At 37.5% G+C, this 20,526-nt stretch overlaps 1 protein-coding gene across 11 annotated transcripts in view; it reads right to left on the bottom strand.

Annotated features, from left to right (window-relative positions):
- The window catches only part of fat1a (FAT atypical cadherin 1a), a 98,122-nt gene that overhangs the window by 69,691 nt on the left and 7,905 nt on the right, over positions 1 to 20,526 (bottom strand). The window lies entirely within an intron of this gene.

Here is a 20,526-nt window from a genome sequence, read left to right on the forward strand (position 1 = left end):
CATGTCTGGAGGATAGCTAGTTGATAAAATGCATGTCCGTGAGCACTGTAAGTGGACTTTTTTTTAAGCCTGTTATTGTATTAGTCTATAGTTCTTGCAAACTTAAAGTAGGGTAGGTGGTGATTTTGTTGTTTGAGCAACCTGCTACCTAGGTTTCACATGCCTGTTGATAAGATATGATTGTTGAGCACTCTTGCTCACTTTATTTATGTGCATTATTTACATGCTACAGTAGTTACACTCCTTTAAGACAATATAATTAATAGTGGGAAATAATCAGTTTTTACAATCTTCGCACTATCTATCATTGTTCGCAAGACGTTCTACAACATCTGCTTTAGTTTGTGTTTATTAACCCTTTAGTTCCACTTCATCACGCAGCTATTCCCGTTAGAGGTAAAAACATTCAATTCATTAATTATCTAGTATGTGTTCATTTTCTGTCATAGTTTCTTCAAAATTAAGTTTTGAGTGTTTTAAATAAAAATATTTTTAATTTTCATCATGATGTGCAAGCCCCGCCCCTTTGATTGCCACGCCCCCCAGCCCCGAAACCACCTTAACTAACAAATTTTCTGCGGGAAACCCTGAGATGGGTATGTATTAATTTGTCTAAGTTGAGGTAAGAACATAGTAAAATATTGAAAAACTGTTGTGTTTTCATTTAAAGCTAATCCTAGACTAAAACACGTTTCAGTTGTTTCAACTAAAAAATAACTCATAAAATCTGTCAGTCCAATTGATTAATCTCAAGATACACATCAGCAACATCTTTTTCTAAAGCATGTTTATGGAAGATTCTTAAACATCTAAATTTAACTAACTTTAGCAAAGCCTTGTCTATGAAACCAGGCCGAAGTGTTTGTTAGGTCAGGAGATTATAACACATTGACCAATATAAAATAGCATCATATAGTCTAAGCCACCTATATGATTGTACACTATTTCACACATATTTTTCAAAGGTCCTATTCATTTTTCTAGGTGTACAGCGGTAAGTGGGCTTTTAAATATCAGCTCTACATTTCCCATTCTCCATCATGCTTTGCCTACCATAAATGCAGCTTAAGAAGCAGATAAGTGTCTCTGAAAGCTTTGAAGAGAACCTAATACCTCCTATGGATTGTCTTATGGACCTCTTAGTGCAAAATGCCTTTATTAAACTCAACTAGCTTGGAGCCAAAGTCACCTGTTTAGAGTCTCTACCTTGCAATTTGAAAACATTAGAGATGTTTGGGACACTGGCCACGTGTGCCGCATTGCACTCAGCTGTGTCAACAGTCCGCCTATTCAGACGGCAATACTCTCTGTTTAACGGCAATAAAAGAATGAGAGGGGGTGGAAGAGGAGGCTGTCAAATTGCAAACATCAGCTCTGCCTACAAAGACCGACTCAATACGTTACATATGATGTTCAGAAGAGATGAAGGGAAGAAGCGAGAGAACAAGAAAGCGACGGACTTTGATCTTTGAATTTGCATGCACGCAGGCATGAAAAGGTGTGGCACAATTTATGTTGCACAATAATTCGTTACGTTTTATTGTATTATCTTTCCAAATAAAACACGAGCCGTCTGGTGGCAATAAAGGTTCGGCTCGCCTGAAAGAACCCTGCCTTAAGGTTATCTGTATCCGAGTGATCTCATCGTTTTTGAGGCAGGCGTAGGTGGACGGGAGAGAAGTAGAGAGACACTCCCTGACCAAAGTTTACAGTGACCTGAACAGGGAGCTTCCTGTCATTAAACTCAAGCTTTCTCCAGGCCTTGTTCAATTTTAAACTTTTTAAACTTTGAAATGATACCCATTTGGCAAAAAATATAAGACCTGATCAGGTTTCAAACTTTCAAATCAAGAACATACAGTTAGTGTCATTCCCTAATTCTTAATCCCCATTAAAGCCAACTCAGCATTTTTTTTGTTTAGTTATAAAGTACACTCAGATAACGTTCATATATGAGAGCATGCATTGGGTTTCACATGAGGACAAAAGAGAGCAAGAACAATATCCTGCTTGTTCAAGAATGATCTTTTCCATAGCATAGCTCCAGTTCAAGTGTCCTACAGGCTCTTTGTTTTGTTAACTTGCTCTGCTGGGTTCCAGCAAACTTTTGCTGCCTCGAGGGGTTTATACTGAGAAAGAAGAGCAGTACTCTTTTAAAACAGACAAGGAAAAACAGCTCCTTTTCACATGCTCAGGGATTTCTCATTTGACTTTCTTTGCCCTGTTTTTCCCATTCATCATTGATCTGGAACACCTGACGTTAGCTGGGTAGCTTAAGGCTTTAATATAGGAGGTGTGCAGAAGGAAACGGATAGCTCACTTCATCTTGCCCGTGGCTATCGGGGTGTAGGTTGGCCCATACATCAGGGCTGTTATAAACTCGACACTGTCAATGCCTGATGAAAGGAATGCGCATAAGGAATGAAAAACTTTGGTAAAAAGAGCTCAATACTTCCTTCTGCTGTGAACTTTCAACTACATTTGTTATGTTGACGCTCGTGCAAAACTTGCCAGAAAAACGTTAAGGATGAAATGATGCACGACGAGGTACATGCTAAAGGTTAATATTTAAGGTTAGAGATTTGTCCAAATCGCTAAGTATTAACCTTTGGTGTGTGGCTCATTGTGACTGCAGGGCTTTCTGATGGGTTGCACATATCATATTTAAGTTTTATCAATGCAACTCAGATGTTAAACTTTACAGTTAAGTTCCACATAGGGGTAGGCGATATATCATGATTGTTTTAGGAAAAACACGGTTTTATCACGGTTATTTTTCTTGTTGGTTTTTTAAAGACTATTTTGCCATTACTGAGTCCTACAAGGTAACAAATATGGGCGGACAGTACGCGTACAACACCGCATGCGGGAGAAAATGTTGAGACAGGACACTCCACTACAAAAATGACACAAAGGAAATAGACAGCATTTTCTATTTTCTAAAATTTAAAACATTGTCGCCTGGCGTTAGGATTAAGAGTTGGGTTTGGGTAAGGATGTCATTTTATGTAAATCTAACCCTGAACCGAAGCAAAAATGGTAAGAAAATAGGACAAAACAGTTGAGAAACCAATACATGACAATGACACATAAACAGAAATTCGTGATACGATCACGAAAAAAACGGAAATTCGTGACAGTATCACGAAAAAGACTAAAAAAAATTACGTGACTATAGGTACGTAATTTCGTGCGACTGGGCTGTACGCGCCTCAGTTTTTCACATACTTGATGTACGATACAACGATATTTTCGAAAAAGTGGATCGTGGAGACATTTTAATCATTCACGATCAAATATTGTCACATTGCACACCCCTAGATCCACATTAGTTATACATTAGTTAACATGCACTAACAATGAATAATGCTTCAACTAGTGCTGCCTCACGATTAGTTGCGACTATCGTTTGCAGAATAAAAGTTTTTGTTTACATAATATATGTGTGTGTACTGTTTATAATAATTATGTTTATATAAATACACACACATACATGTATAATTTTAAGAAAAAAAAATATTTATATAATAAATATTTATATATAATATAGATTATACGTGTGTGTTTTTATACATAATTATTATACACAGTACACCCACATATATTATGTAAACAAAAACGTTTATTCTGCAAACGATTAGTCGCGACTTATCATGAGGCACATGCGTGTACTACGGCTCTGTGATCAGTAGGAATTCCTTATCAATCTAAATCACTATGAGTTTGATTCGTTTATACCGGTAACATGCATTTAAAAAAGCAACAATCACCAAACACATTAATTCAAAATATTTTTATTATCATAAAAATACCTGAAACAATTTGAAGTACAGCGATATAAATATTCCTTTAGACATTTCCTGGAATAGTGTTTGGTATGCTGCTTCTTCTGTGGCACAAATGGCGTTTCACCACGAGAGCGCCCTCTGGCTTTTGGATGTGGCGGCTTTTCACCATAATTCATTCAAATTCATTCTTTGAGAAAACGCGCATTTGCACGATTAATCAGCACAGCCCTAACACTGACTTGTGCTTACATATTAAATTTAAACTCAAATCCTAATTTTTGAGCAACAAGTCCATCCAGAATTTCAGGTTTAAATCGAGTTTCATTTTGGTCCATCACTTTTAAAAACATCAAAGTAACTTTCAAACGTCATTTCTGTTGACATTAGTTAATCCACAGTGAGGGAGAATAAGAACAAGGTGTAAATCGATGTTGAGCATGAAGACTATTCCCAGAATGAACAAACGTGATGCTGTTAGGGAGAAGAGGGCTTAAAAAAAGGATGACTAAGACAAATGAGTGTGTGGAAGAGAGGCTAGCAGAGTGTGAGAATGTGTCAACCAGAGTCAGGGGGGTTTTGGAAAAAACATGCAAGAGAAGATGAGAGAGCTGGTAGGTGATAAAGCAAGGTTGAGATATAGTATGTGTTTTGTCTCTGCCAAACAAGTGTCCATGCTTTAGTGCTCATTCGAATGACTGGGGGATCTGCACAAAAGAAAGCTCCACTTTCAAACCTAAAAAATACCTTTTATTGACCTCTCTGCCAACCTCCTAAGGCAATCACCAGGATGATGACTTCATCAGCATGCAAACAAAAGGACTTGAAACTTTATGGGCATAACACGCCACGGTGTGCTTCATATTTCATGTATATTTTTGCCTTTTGTACCCTTTTCAGGAATAAAAACAGTAGAGCAATGGGAAAGCTCAATTGGCAACCCCACATGAATAGTTAAAGGGGCAATATTCTGCAGCTAAAAAGCACATTACTTTGTGTATTTGGTGTAATACAATGTGTTCACATGGTTTGCGGTTAAAAAAACACACACATTATTTTCCACATACCATACATTAGTGTAGCTCCTCTATGTCTCGTCCTTCTGTAACGCATCGATTTGTATAAAGCTCATTGTTGTAAGAAAGCGCGGTGTGTTCCGATTGGCCAGCTATCCAGAGTGTTGTGATTGGCCTAATACCATAATTGCGTAAACGGAAATGTGACGCTCCTTACCATGTTTGAAAGATGAGCTCCCAAAACAATAATAAAAGCCAGGAGATATTATCGTCTTTACTACCTTATCAATACGAGCCTAAATCTGACCCAGAAAATGCAGATGACCAAGCTGATCGATCAACTTTACCAGTGCAACGTGAGCAGAACTTAAAAGATCGGTAAGTTAAAGGACAATTTCGGTATTTAACACTTTGAGTCTCATTTCTGGTTTGTTTTGGATGAACTACAGTGATGGACACTGAAATTTTGACAATGGGTCGTGTCTTGACTTTTTGACTCGTTGACTGCTTCAGAATGGAAGTCAATGGCCATGCACAAACATGTCATTAAAACAACATTTAACGATCATTTTCAAAACTGTGCTACTCATCAAGTGGTTTGTGGTGTTCGTTGATTATTAAAAACAAGTAGTGTAGCGAAATACAGTTTCTGTCGTGTTTTATTTGGCATTTTGTGAAATTCCATTGACTTCTCTTGGAAGACTCATTTCTCGCTGATACATCACTCCGTTGCCGAAAACGGAAAATGGGTCTGTTTACATGTGATTGTAGTTTTTTCGCTTAGTTTCTCTCAGAAGAAATTTTCCCCTTATTTGATGGCTCAGTGACCAGCCTTAGGTTTGAAGTTGAGCTTGATTGTGACTGTCTATACGCTAGACAGCAAGTTCCGTTCAGCGTCCTTGTATGGCAAAGTGGTTGTCGCCATCAAGTGGTCGGGAGTGTGCTAACGCTTCAGACTCAAATATAGAGCGGAATTATATACGCAGTTGTGAGGTATCTGAAAAAAGTAGTTCCACTATAGCAAATAACACGGATTGAAATCATACATTGCGCCAATATATTTGTTTTCAATCATCAACGAACACCACGAACAACTCGGTGAGCAGCACAGTTTTGAAAATGATCGTTAAGTGTTGTTTAAATGACATGTTTGTGCATGGCCCTTGACTTCTATTCTGAAGCAGTCAAGAGACGCTTCTAACAAGTCAAAAAGTCAAGACACGACCCATTGTCAAAATTTCAGTGTCCATCACTGTAGTTCATCCAAAACAAACCAGAAATGAGACTCAAAGTGTTAAATACCGGAATTATCCTTTAAGAATACTAAAACATAAAACCATGCGTTTGTGATCGTAGAAACAACATGTGCTACTTTACACTACTTAAAACTAACGTTTGAATCGTCAGTGTGAAATTCTTTAAATAGGAAAACATCGGCTACTTAAAGGATGTGAATCAGAAGAGCCAAGTGTACTTGCAAAGTTGGAATTGCTCCACTTTTTAGACAAAGACTTTGTGTACATCTAGCCTTGTACTCCCCGGTGTTCAGATAGTAGTCCTCCTTTAATTGTGCAGCACACAATCAAACATTTGGGCTGTACTTTTCTGAAACAGTGTTATAAAAAACCTAACCACTGGTTTCTTAATGTTTACTCTATCGGAAGGCCAAACAAAGTAGTTTGCCTTTCGCAACAAAAAACACGACATCTCCGTGACATGGCGGCGCAACAATACTACAGTGCAAATGAAAGCTACACCCTCTATCTTTGCGTATACATTAGGGAAGTGTTATGCAAATGTCCTTTTCAGTATAACGTCCATTTGAACGAGACATTTTAGGAAGATGTGGATGAGGCTAAAAAAAGATCTCTTTGGGTTTGAAACTTTACAGATCTTCTATATGTACAGACATCTTTTAACTAGGGCTGTCAAAATTAACGCGTTAATAACGCGTTAACGCAAATTCATTTTAACGCCACTAATTTCATTAACGGAGATTAACGCAACGCGCAATTTCTGTTTGACCCTTGGTCCAGCCCATAGTTGAATGAACAGAGACGCAGACAAATGTGACTCTCTCTAAATGAGTAAAAGGTTTTCATAGAAATAAGAACATTAAGCAAATCGTCTACCAAATCCAATGCTCTAAATGCTCGTTGGACATCTGATATGATCTTTATTTATACGTCTGAGAGGTGTAACGTTACCGTCCTCCTAATGCTTAATCTAATACAAAAATGCGTCTCAATTCATTTTGGTTTCGCTTTTATGCATGACTTAGAAAATAGACTGCAGGACTTGCTTGATGTTAAAAGAGTCATTAAGAGAGATAAAGTTCGGTACCTGATTAATGTTAAAGAGTTATTAAGTGCGATCCCCTCACGCTGAGTCTGACTGACTGACATCTGAAGCGCGTGCACACAGACGCGCGAGTGCGCGACCCGGATATATATATAGACATCTACACAAAATTACAGTTTTACAAAAATCTGTTTTGATAAGAATTCACGCAGGTAGGATCTATAATCTGTTATGTCTTAAGTAAATGTTTGGTTAAGTGGTGGGCAGGCGCGGAGCTATGGATTGACAGCTGGCCCGCCCAATCAGAAATGTAAAAAATACTACTCTGTATAGTTAGACATGTATACTACTTTATGTGGTGTAATTTATCTATTGCATGTTATGTTAAAAACAGTAAAATTATAAGTAAGCCTGATAACTATTTAAAAACTATTAAAGCAGTTGAATGTTGCGTTATAATGAAATATTCCCGAGCAGCTTTCAGCCATGATCACTTTGACAACTTTTTTTGCAAGCAAGTAGAAAACGTATTTTGAATAACAACACGTTACAAATATGTGCTGCGCGCTTTCCTCTCAATAACATTAACACACAACAAATATGACAGCGGGGTAAAAAATAGAAAGAAAACATCTGATCATAGTGATGTTGTTTGATATAGCGATATAGCAGCACTATAAGTCACGCCACGTTTATTGCTACACTTTATACAATATAGCCTATTGCTTTTAAGCAACAAATAGCCTATCATAACAACCTATAAGCCTACTGTGTAATTGAGACATTAATTTAAGAAATACATTAAAGCAGAAAGACGTAGGCTGCGGAAATATAGTGGGTTCACTTCAATCCACACCACAGACGTTCTTGGTTTGCTTCTTATTTATTAAATCGAGGCAATTGTTTGATCAAACATTGATTAATATTAAGATACAATTTATACAAAACGAAATTCACTTTAAAGAAAGTCTTTCTACAAAACAAACCTCGCAAAATCGCTTGCCCGACGTCCATTACGGGCTATGGCGAATTCCTGTCGGGCTAAAAAAAATGATGCGCCTTGGCCGTCGGGCGGAGGAAAAAATATTGTAATGTGTTTGCATTCTCTCAGATTTAGTTAGGTAATTATATTGTATGTAATTCGGCGTCATCTTGTTAGCCATTACTATCCTCACTAACAAGTGAAACTGTCAATGAAGTGAAAGCATTAAATCCATTATTCCTTTCGTTCACGTCTGATATGCGCGCTCCTCGGCTCCGCTCTTCACGAGTAGGCTTGCTCTTGTGCTCATCAAAAAGTATATTAAATGTTTATTTATTTGTCATTTCGTTTAACCCCAGAGTTTAACATTATTCTAGCAATTCCCTTTTTCTTTCTTTATTTAGTAAGTTAACTTAAATATGTGAGAACGAAAATATATTTTTAGTGATTTGCATGAAGAGAATATGATGTTAGAAGCTTCATTTTAAGCATTTAGTAGCCGTATTTATTTAAACACTTTAATAGGTTATTTAAAAAAGTATAAGGTTTTTTTGGGTTCATTTATATTTCCTGTCACTGTGTGCAGGTTCTTTTTTGTAGGCTATGAGAGCCCAATTTTTTTTACCAAAAAGGCTTAATAAATGTCACGTTGCATTACAATTTAAAGTATCAATAATGTCAAAAATGTGACGTGCAGTTCGGGTGTGTGTATGCTGTTTAAATTAGTGTTCTGAAGTTTTGACGAATTTTATAGACTTTTTATAGTTTCTTATTCAAAAGTGACACCCATAGATTCAGGCCCACCCGGACTTAATCCATGCCCACCCATATGTCACGTTCTGCATCCGCCACTGGTGGTGGGTAAACATGTCTGATGTGTAACATTATATTAGATCACTTAGATTTTAAGCAGTCTGTCCTAATGTCAATCAAACAAAAGGAAAAAAGTTGAACATACATTGATGATGTTTTTGCTTTGTGTGTGCTAAATCTATTAGTTTTACCAGTGATTTTAAGGTATTGATGTGGTAATATAATGTATGGATGTGGTAATTTTTGTGGTAATTTGACTCTTTCAACTTCAAACACGTGTAGTTCTGTCATATTTTGTTATATTTCAACAAATCATGCATTGTTCTATGTTTTAATAGAGAATGTCAAAATATGAACAACTATTTTTTTTAAAATTTGCTAATTCCGACTCAACTTGCCAGCACAGGTCACAAATGATGCAGCAGCAAACAAAAATGGAGAAAGAAAAATCTTCTTAATGGAAAATTCGTATACAAAACAATGGCTGGTGATTCTGTTAAAAATGTAAACTGGCTGTTGTTAACATACATTTGCATAAAGCATCTATATATGTATATATGATTAGAATATTAAAAACCTGAAAAGTGTTAAATTAGGGTAAATTTAGAATGGATAAAAATGTGCGATTAATTTGCGATTAATCGCAGTTAACTCATGAAATCATGCGATTAATCTAGATTAATTTTTTTAATCTATTGACAGCCCTACTTTTAACCCTTTAAAACCAAAGGAAAACATGAATCGGGTTATATGACTCCTTTAATATATCAAAACAGATACACTAACTACTAGGCCATGATGTTCAATTTTGTTGAGGGTGCATAATGCTCAGGACTTGTAGGCTTAAGGCAAATTCACAAGTGATACAAATTTAAATGGACTATTTCAGTATTTTACTCCAATTTGTACACTATTCATATTAAATGAAATGCTATCATTTTACAATAAGATTGTATTTTTTAACATTTATAGTTAATGCATTAGCTAACATGAACTAACAATGAATACTTCTACAGCATTTATTAAGCTTAGTTAATTTTGCGTTTACTAATACATTTACATTTCAAAAGTCTATTTACAGTAGTTAATGCACCATGAACTAACATGAATTACTGTATGGGCATTAACAAACAATAAATTATAAAAAACTATATTTCTTATTGTTACTTCATGTTAACTAATCCATTCGCTAAAGTTAACAAATAAAACCTTATTGTAAAGTGTTACCAAAAAATTTACAAACAATTTAATTGTATATTAACTGCCTTGCGTCTGGAGAAAAAACATAATACAATATAAGTCTTAGTAAAATAGTATAATATTTCAGAATGAGGATAACAGACACACTGATGAGTTTAAAAATCATGCCATAAGTTTCTAAATAGTTTTTCGTACAAATATTTTATCCAACATAATAAATTTACCAACTAAACTGCCCAACTAAAAAGCAAGTTTGTCCCAAAAACCCTGCTGAGTGGATTAGAACCAGATTCACATGCAGGAACATTTACCTAACAATACGCATTCTCAACAGGATTTTGATTCGTAAACAAAAGCCTTCACGATAAAAACCAACCCTGACCGAGAGAAGGTTTTGTTCATTGTTTTAAAGATGCTTCAGGCATTCTTTAGACTTAAAGCTCTGGCCTCCTTATTAGCATAATCTTTAACAAACAAGATGCTCTAAACGTTCCTTCACTGCAAAACTCCCTGCTCCTTAAGTCCTGGGTATAATCTGTTCTTTTTAGCCTTGCAAAGCATACTGTAGTTCATTTTACTCATACATGTGCACTGACGCATGCGCATAGCTACAAATTGCATTACCTCGCGTGGCCTACATCCTTAATACTCCTGTACGTGCATGCACGAACTACGCGTACAATGTACGCAAGGTTTAAAAAAATCTAGCGGTGCGTGTACAGTAGGTATGCACCGATATAGAAATTTTGGCCGATACCGATAACCGATAACTCTTTATATTTGGGGGCCGATAACCGATATATATAGGCCGATAAATATTCATATTAATTTCACAATGAAAAACTCCCAGACCGCGGACATCTTGTCTTTGCGCTAGACTAGCATACTCTTCTTAAGCCCGCAACATGTGTCATCTTCGTGCTATGTCACATGGCCAGCAATGAGCAAGTGAAGTGGTTCAACAAACCAAAATAATCCATAATTTATCGGCTTTCATTTATCGGCCTAATTTTGCTATCAGACCGATAACCGATAATATTACAAATAAACAGTTATCGGCCGATAACTATATGTCGGCCGATATTTCATGCATCCCTAGTGTACAGTACATGTGCACTCTTCTGATGACGAAAATTTCGTCATGCACCCTATAAATGGACCCTCGCGCACACGGAAATAATGGTCTATACTTTAGCCTTTACTGAAACATATCATCCTTTATCTTTAAATGAGGAATAGCATTAAGATTTTTTTTTTAAGAAAACACACGCAAACAGTCCACACTATCTGTTATTGCAGTGATTCACTCATTACACTGAGGTGTTTCAAAGGTATGCTGCCACACCTTTGAATAAACCATGGTTGAGGAAGTTGTGAAACCTACCTTAGGGCTATAGAATATGATGACAGAAATACAGCAGGTCTTTCTTTCGCACGGCTTTGTAGGGTTTTTTTTACCCTTAAGCGAGACCTTTCACAGCTATCTGAGCGCCACCCTGAACAATGAGAACCGCTCACACTGACTCAACATGGCTGACCTTGCATGTAGGTGTGTGTACACATCTGCGTGTGTGGAAAAGGAGACAGCGAGGAAGTGGATTTCATTCCCAGACTGCTTCAGCATCCCCAACGACAGACTGAATCAGATTTACTTTACTCACACTGACTGTTAAATAGGTTAAAAATAAAAAATTTCCTTCGGAAAATGAAAGCAGATGGGCACCAGGTTTGCGCCAAAAAGCTTAAACAAACATAAAGCAATGATGGTCACCAATTAATTTAATTGTATAGCAAAAAGCAGCTTGGATATCCTGATACAAATCCTACAAAAAAAATAAGTTCAGAAGACATGAAGGTGATTAAATGACCACGCATTTTAATTTCTCTATGAACTATTCCTTTAAGGCTTGTGTCCTGGCAGAGAGTATCAAGGACCAATGACAGGAATGTTAAGTGGATTGGGGAATAGCACAGTCTCCATTTTCCCTTCCCTCTTCTACTGTTTCTCAGCTTGGCAATAATAAGGGTCAGAAAGAAGGTCTTGTCGAAGCCATGGCCTGGTGGGTAGGGCATGTGCTTCAACATATTGCACAGTGTTGACCAAGTTTAAATCTGGCTCGGGTCATTTTCCAATCCCACCCTATCTTCTCTATCATTTACTGTCTGCTTTATCGTCTCTGTCAGTACAAAAATATGGAAAAAATAGTCATGTCCAACATACTGAACTTTAATTTACTAACAAGACATGAGTCAAATGTAATTCATGCAAACAGACCTTCCTTTCATTCCCTCTATTCTTTTAACACTTACAAACACATGGCACACAGTCAGTTTGGGAGATTGCAAATTCCTTGTGCACGAAAAGCTGGCAACTGCACCAATTTAGAAAGCCAAGGAAGATTATGGAGGTTGTCAAAAAGAGGATTATGATATGTAAAATCCTGTTTAGCCCCACCGCTAATTTTCATAAGAGACGAGTTGCCTTCGAATACTGTCAATATCGTTGCTTTTTTCCGGCAGATGATGTGTAATGAGCCACGCAAGTTTAGCTCCTGTAATCATCAAAGCCAAGCTTGACAAACTCTGAGTCTGAGCAATTCTCTGACCTTCAGAGAAGACTTCACATATGTACTGGAGGTGGTGCAGACAGAAGGCTAAGTTGGGGCGGCTTAGAACGTGCCATACTTTGAAACACTTTGAACTGGCTTGGTTAATTCTGTTCATCGGGATCCTGCATTCCTCCACCTTTTTAGGCCTCTTTCACACATGCTTACATAAACTTTCTCAGCCATTTTTCTCTCTACCTCCTCTTTCTTGAAACTCTAGAGGAATACTTTAGATTCCTACGTCAAAAGCAGAAGTATTAGAAGGGAACCCTCGGCTAAGCTCCCACTACCCCTTTCCCGGCTTTAATCATATCATTCTCTCAGTTCCCAGTGGGTTTTTTTTTTTTTGGGGGGGGGCTATAAAAGAGACCCCACTTCACTTTAACTTTAGTGATGCAGGAGTGCCTAGATAGTACAGCACAAGCCTTGAGGAACATTCGTACCCGACTTCAAACTTCAAGCAAACCCTTTTCTACTCAATAACCATGAATACTACTGTACTCCAGAGAGCAAATGCTGACTGTTTGCATGAGATTACTTTCCAAATTTTTTTACTTTTGTAAAGCTCTAATTGCACGTTATGGGAAAAAATGTTTTCTTGAATCAAATCCAAAAAAACCTACTGGAAATTTCTCATAGACCTGCTGCAAGTGCCAACGTTATCAGCCTCTATATGAATTGAGGAAGCAATTAAAGAATGAGTGCTTGATGACTTTAACAAACAGTGCGGTACACAAAAGCTATCTTATCTGCTATGCATCCTGGACAAGCGATTATGGGCTAGCAGAGCCTCTTGAGTCAACCCTTTATTTCCGTGTTACGCATCATTGCGTTTTCACTATATCATCCGGGCAAACAAAGCAGCTGGCAACCCGACTAACCCTACAGAAACTGTTAGTAACATTTGCCTGGAGGGAAAACTCATACTTACAGAGGAAAATAATGATTTCACTGACTTAATACAGCACACGGTCTCGCTCTACATATCCCGCTAATCACATCATCTTAAAAACAAATACAACGCGGATATCTAACAACTGCATTTTTAAAACAACGAATATTGAGTGATAAACACAAGCATGCATTAACAGGAAAGCTCGTGGAAAGAAATTTAACAAATGAATCAAATCTGATAAAATATGCTGCCCTGGAGCAAAGAAAGAAAAACAAACCCGAAGCTTGTATTCAGAAAAAAAGCACATGAAAGTGCAATAAAAGTGGAAATTTATCAATGAATGAACACGGTTGACAGGAAACTGTGTTTTCTTTGCCTGCTTCAGTCGATTAATTCCAGATGAGAGATTCTTTTGACACTTTCCCAAACAGATCCTTTTGTCCCAGTCACCTCATGTTATTGCAAAGACCTTGTAGTCTGGCGGCGAGCGGGTCTGTTTGCTTAAAATATCATATTTAGTATTTGAGGATGCTCTTTCGCCCCGAACTCACTCTGATAACAGCCGCCTGTCCTTGTTATGACAACATATTTTTTAAGCATGAAATAGCAGCCCGGTGACATAGTAGGCAATGGCATTATCACCAGGCCAGCACATTATCGTCCCGGTTCATGCCGGAGAGTTTTTCTCGCCTCTTTTGGGAAAGCTGATAAGACTATGAAGTGCCAGTGTGTTTCATATGGGGTGCTGCCTTGACATTTTGAAAGCCTTATTTCTTTTCTCCTCACTTTTCTATTTATAAACTTGCGCTCCTCGGAGTGTTTCTATGTGGCGGGGATCAAAGGCGGTTTAAATACGGCAGGGAGGAGGCTGGCGAGGCAATAAAACGCGGGGAATAGAAGTCATTAGGTTCAAACCCCAGATGTTGACTCTTAACTAGCCTCCTAATTACATCTTTATATATCATTACGAACGTAAATTTATTCGCAACTGTTATCTAGAGGAAAAGCTACACGAACCAACTTTCTGAAACAAACATCAACATTATAGACGGTTTCATAAAATGCACGTGCTTTGCTGCGGTTACGCGTCTGGCCCGAAATTAACTTCCGGTTTGTGTTTGTTTATCGGTTGGCTAGCAACTAAACTGAGCTTTGGAACAAATACATTGTGGAAAATAAAATTCGGTTTCCTAAAGACGAGGGAAGACGGTGAGCAGGGATCACCGCTGTGTGGATTTGGCAGCCAGGCAGAGTATACATTAACTTTATACAGGAATGTCTGCTCAGTCTAATAGTTGATACGCTTTAGAAATGATTTAAACTAACGTAATTTACTGGTTATTTATTCATCTTGTTATTTAAAAGAATCTATTATAGAAGTACTGTTGTTATTAAATCTATGGGTAAGTCTAGCCGAAGTCTGGGCAACAAACGCTGTTTGTTTATGTTGTTGCCCGTTAAAACCATCTTTAATGTTGGATTACATTTCTTCAAGTAATTCGCTAATGTTCAGTGATGCTATGATTTGTACGACCGAGCAAATCAACTAGTCTAAAAAAAAAGGTTTCAGGTGCAGGTTTCTAATGATAACACTGCAGATTTACTAACGCTCCATGATGCAATGATTTCCTGTGCCTTTGTTGCAAGCTGTTGCGATTATCTGCAGAGCGTCGAAGCCTGATAGTGAAATGAAAAGCATTTATCTTCATTTCTCATCCCTAACCTCTGAGTGGAAACGCTGTGGGTGTGACATTCATAGTCCCAGGTTGTGCTATGCTAAAATGGCAGTTAACATTGACGCACAGTCACATACAGTTTGAGAGTAGATGCATCATACTGTTTGTCTCACGTCGACGGTTAGCGCCTTTGGTTTCGCATTTTGCTTTCACCAGTGCCGTGTTTACATCTGCTGTCATTTGCCTTCGATTCTTGTTATAACAGTCTGACATCACAGGGGAACAGTGAACATGGCAATATTGGTTACTGTAATAAAAACTGGCAGTGCTGGAAGCCGGTCCAACGCACATGAAATCTGAGTATGAAATATTGGGCTACATGCTGAACTTAATTTACTAATCAATTCTTTCTACGGTGCACATTTCTAAAACTAAAACATTTTGGTCTTCTGTGCTGATTTTATTTGGGGACATAAAAATAACAAAAGGTAACATCGACACGAGTTCCCAAAATGGACTTGATAGTTGGAGACGGCAGTCGACTTTAAATAGGGAAAGTATGCTTTTTATTTAGCACCCTACAATCAACTCCTGATCCCTCTGCATTCCAGAACCTTGTTGCCTCAGCAACAAGACTCAAGCAGAGACTAAACGGAGTCAGTCATGTACCCTCCGCAAAAAATACTGGAAAAGAAGTTGTCACACTCTTGAGAGAACGAAACCAACAGCGAAAAAGCCAAGATAGCCCATAGAGAGGCTCAATATTTTGAAACATAGTGAGAAATGGACAAGGTAAAAAGAGAGAGCCCTTTATTGCCCCTTTTCATTCTGATGACCCCCTTTCCCCTTCTCCTGGCCAACCGAGAGGTAGGCAAACATGAGAAGACAAAGCCGCCAGCACATTCCTCTGTTATCTGGCATCAGAAAGAACCAGCCAACCTTTATCCACAGGAAGGGCATATGAGGGGTACATATGGAGTTTGCAGTATAAAGACCAGTATGTGCATTTGCTTGCTAAACTAATTTATTTCTGTACAAAGTCCCTTTTCATTACTAGCCATAAGAAAAAGCGAATACCAGTCACAAAGCAAAAAGGCGACATTTCAAAAGCTCTCTCATACCTTTTCACACAGCTAAAAAGGAGTACTTAATTTACTGTGTCAGCTACTACAGTGTTTTTCATTTTTAGGAATGCTACATCGGCTGCCATAAAAACGCCAAAAGTGCTTTATAAAACACATTGAAATTAAACCTGTCTTGAACAACATACTAAAATGACCTGGCAGAGTACATGGGGTTAAATAAGTAAAAGATGTTAACAGAAGTGAACAGAAGTACATAATTTACATGGTTTAAGGCATGGACTTGAATGAGAAAAATGCTTTTTGCCTTGCTTGATGGGGAATATTAACCAGAAGTTGAAAATGTTTTTTGTATGCTGTGTTCTTATATCACAAGTCAGTCCGCATTCTGTAGTCATCAATCAAACAGGGAATGGAGTTCCCAGTAGATGGTTTTCTACACTGGCCCGTGGAAAAAACAAGATATTTTTGAGCGGTGAACGTCAGCGAGGGGATCAGACATGGTTGCATGCTCAGCACTATGGGACGGACACTGACCTAAAGTTGTCTGGCTCAAGCAGATATGACTGTATTTCGATAAAAGCTAAAGGGACCATACCATCAGTGTGTCCTGACCAGAGAGGAAATAATCAATAATGCAACCAGCTAGTTCTCATATAATTGAAAGATGTTCTGGTACGCGTAACTATTAAATAGGGAGAAAACCTTGAACCACTGTTTATGAAAAATTACATATTGTGATATCTGTGTTTGCCATGAAAAGTGACTAGTCATTATGTGTGCACATACAGTTGCGCTACAATTATAATGTTTATGTAAGTCACTTGCACTTGTACGGTGATGTTGATATTAGTGTTAAAGAGTTCATAGCAAGAAAATCTGACTTGTTCCATGTTTAAGTGCTATAATTGGGTCCCAAGTGCTTCTATCAACCTAGAAAACGTGAAAAATATCAACCCAGTATTTTTTTTTTTGAGTAAGCCATTTTCTGCAAGCATGTGTAAAATTAGGTCGTTCAGATTTCGGCTGTTTTGTGAGGTAGGTAGCAAGGCCAATTATAATAATACCGCCCTTTAATCTGCATTATCCAACCACGGCACTGCAATTTAGTGCAGAGAGAAAGAGAAAAAAAATAATAATTGACAGCACAATTGAGTTTCAAACCACCATCATTGTTATCAGTGTTTGCATTTTAGATCGATTCGTTTTCGATTCACAAGCTATCAAATCGATTCAATTTTTGATTCCGGTTTTCGGATCGGTTTTTATACTCGATTCTCGATTCAACTCAATGAATATAGATTTAATACAAATACTATATTAATAAAAAAGAACAGTGAACAGCAGTTTAAAGTGGGTAATTAATAAAAAGAAATTAAAAGCCACAATGCTACCGTCGTCGTCTTGCTTGGAAATCTAAAATGTTTTCATACCTCTGACTTTTTATGTGAAGGTGGCATCAACGTCGATGAAACACCTGAAACCGCAATTTTAAGCACTGAATGAATAAATGACCGCTTGCCTCTCGCTCCTTGGTAACATCACGCAAGGCAAAAAAGAGGGTGACATCTAGTGAAGAAGGCTAGTAATTAGATTAATGTTAATCTTACTTTCACTGTTTGCGGAAATAAATATGAAAGAAAAAAATCGTTTCTGCTCTTTGAGAATCGATTTTGAATCGACCACGTAAAAAACACACACGATTAATCGAAAAATCTTTTTTTTTTGCCCAGCCCTACTATCTCATGGCAATTCGTACTAGGGCTGCACGATTAATCGCAAGCAATTATCATGCACATCTCATCTCATGCGATTAATTGTGCAGCCCCAAATCATTATTTTACGAGGTGGCTAATTCGTATGACTACATTTGTACATTTTTGTACGATTGGCCTTTACCCCTGTGACATTGGGGTTAGGAGTGAGGTTTTTTATGATAATCGTACGTTTTTGCACATACAAATTCACACGTATTAGCAAACCCGTGAAATATGTATGAATTCTCTTGAGTTCAGGCTGAATAAATACATAATAATGTAAAATATGTTATAAGTGAAGTGACATGATAATACAATGTTATACTCATGTTTGTCAAAATACTTCTAATTCATACAAAGAGATTATCTAAATAAGCTTCTACACATCTGCTAAATTATGAGACATAGTTTCCAATTACATCATCAAAGTATGCATCACCCCAATCCAATTTTAACAAGCCCTAAAACAGACCAGTACTAAAGTTCAAACTTTTTATTCCTTTAATAAACTTCAAATTTTAGTAAGCACTCCAAGCTTTTAGATGGAGTGCAAATTGCTTTATCACATCTCGTGTGTTCAATTTGGCAAAAAAATCGAAGCGGTCTACATTACAGAGCAAATGTAATATAGTAGCGCAGAAATGTACTATTCTCGGTAGACGGGAAAATGAGAAAAGTGCCTAGTACACGTGATTCCGGCTCAGGAGGAAAAAAGGAGAAGGTGTTAAGACTGAAATGAAAAGTTAATGTTATTAATGTCAGTTATTTAAAGTGGGCATCCAATTTAATCATATTCAGAATCAGTAACCTATAAGTGTATTTCTCACACTTAGTTTTTAGCGTTTTATTTTATAAATACAAAAAGTAATTAGTTTCATACAGTATATGAACTATAGTCGAAGATCCTTGACCCGTGAATTTGCTTTCCACTTGTTCTCTTTTAACCAACTGAGCCTTATTAAATAAAGACACAAATATATTTGTGTGGCTCTGGTGACATCAATTAATTTAGCAGCACACCTCAATGCCTTGCGCATCTGTGCTTGTATGTGTGTGGCGTTTTCCGACAAACACACACACACACACACACCAGTCATAAAATTAGCTTGGTTTAAGCACTAAGGTCTCACCGAGGCTCAACATAGCTCTGAGCTCTTCACATGTTTGTGAGAACTATACATGTAAACACTGCTGCTGTTGGTCACTCAAACAAAGCGAAAAGGCAGACCATAAAATGACACAACCGATTACATTTTCAAGCGAGACTAAACTTATTTAAATGTGAGAGTATGAATTCCAAACATGTCAAATTCACATTAATTCTTTCAAAATTGAGGTTTTTGAGGACAGCCTTCATGTCAATCAAACAAAAATACATCTATGGAAAGACAGGGCATGCTTCAAATCCCTACAAGGGAAAACTACTGGAGTCAAGCATGTAGGGTTCAGTCAAACATAATAAGAGGGGGTAGAAATAAACAACAGACAACATTTAATTTGCACATTCTTCTCCATAACCCAAACCCCCAAGGGTCTACTGAACTAGAGAAGAATAAAATGGATAAACACAAACACATGGAAATATATTGCAAAGCACAGTTAGCCATTCAGTCCAGATGTGCCTTAGCCACTCGTAAAACATGACTAAAGGTGTCTCTATACAGTCTATAGCCTTTGGCAGTGGTGACCACTCTTTGTTTTTTAAACTATTAAGTGTTAAACAACAAATGAATCTACTACTACTACTACTACTACTACTCTACTTATGGATTCAGCCTTGGGTTTAAGATTGATTCCTTGCTTGAAATATGATCTTCAACCCACATGTAGTGACCTTAAACCTCAACGCCTCCCACCCAAACCTCCAAATCAGCCCCTCTTCTAATCTTTCCATTCCCATGGGAGCTGGTGTTACCTCAGGCATATCTGCTTTGCTACCAGCCCTGCGTATAATCATTAACAATGGGACTCAGAAAAAGACAATGGCATGGCCAACAGAGCAGATAGATCCATTGAGGGTCAGAATGCTGGGGAGCAGGTCATATACTCCTGGTGACCTGAATGTTTTATATGACAAGGAATAATATATCTGAGGTTGAGGACTCACAACAGACAATACTTAGTGCGGCTGATGAGTGGCAGCTGACAAGTTGGTAAATATGAATTAAAAGAAAAACATTTTTAATCAATAACGCCAAAGAGAAAACACTTATTCTGCACTAAGGATAAAAGTATTTACAAACCATTTAAAGGTCACGTTCTTCCTGATCCCATTTTTCTAACTTTAGTTAGTGTGTAATGTTGCTGTTAGAGCATAAATAATACCTGCAAAATGATAAAGCTCAAAGTTCACTGCCAGGCGATATATTTTCTTTAACAAAATTCCCCTTTTAAAGCCTTTAGCGAATGGCCG

This window comes from Misgurnus anguillicaudatus, chromosome 3 (assembly GCF_027580225.2).
Source record: "Misgurnus anguillicaudatus chromosome 3, ASM2758022v2, whole genome shotgun sequence".
NCBI lineage: Eukaryota > Metazoa > Chordata > Actinopteri > Cypriniformes > Cobitidae > Misgurnus > Misgurnus anguillicaudatus.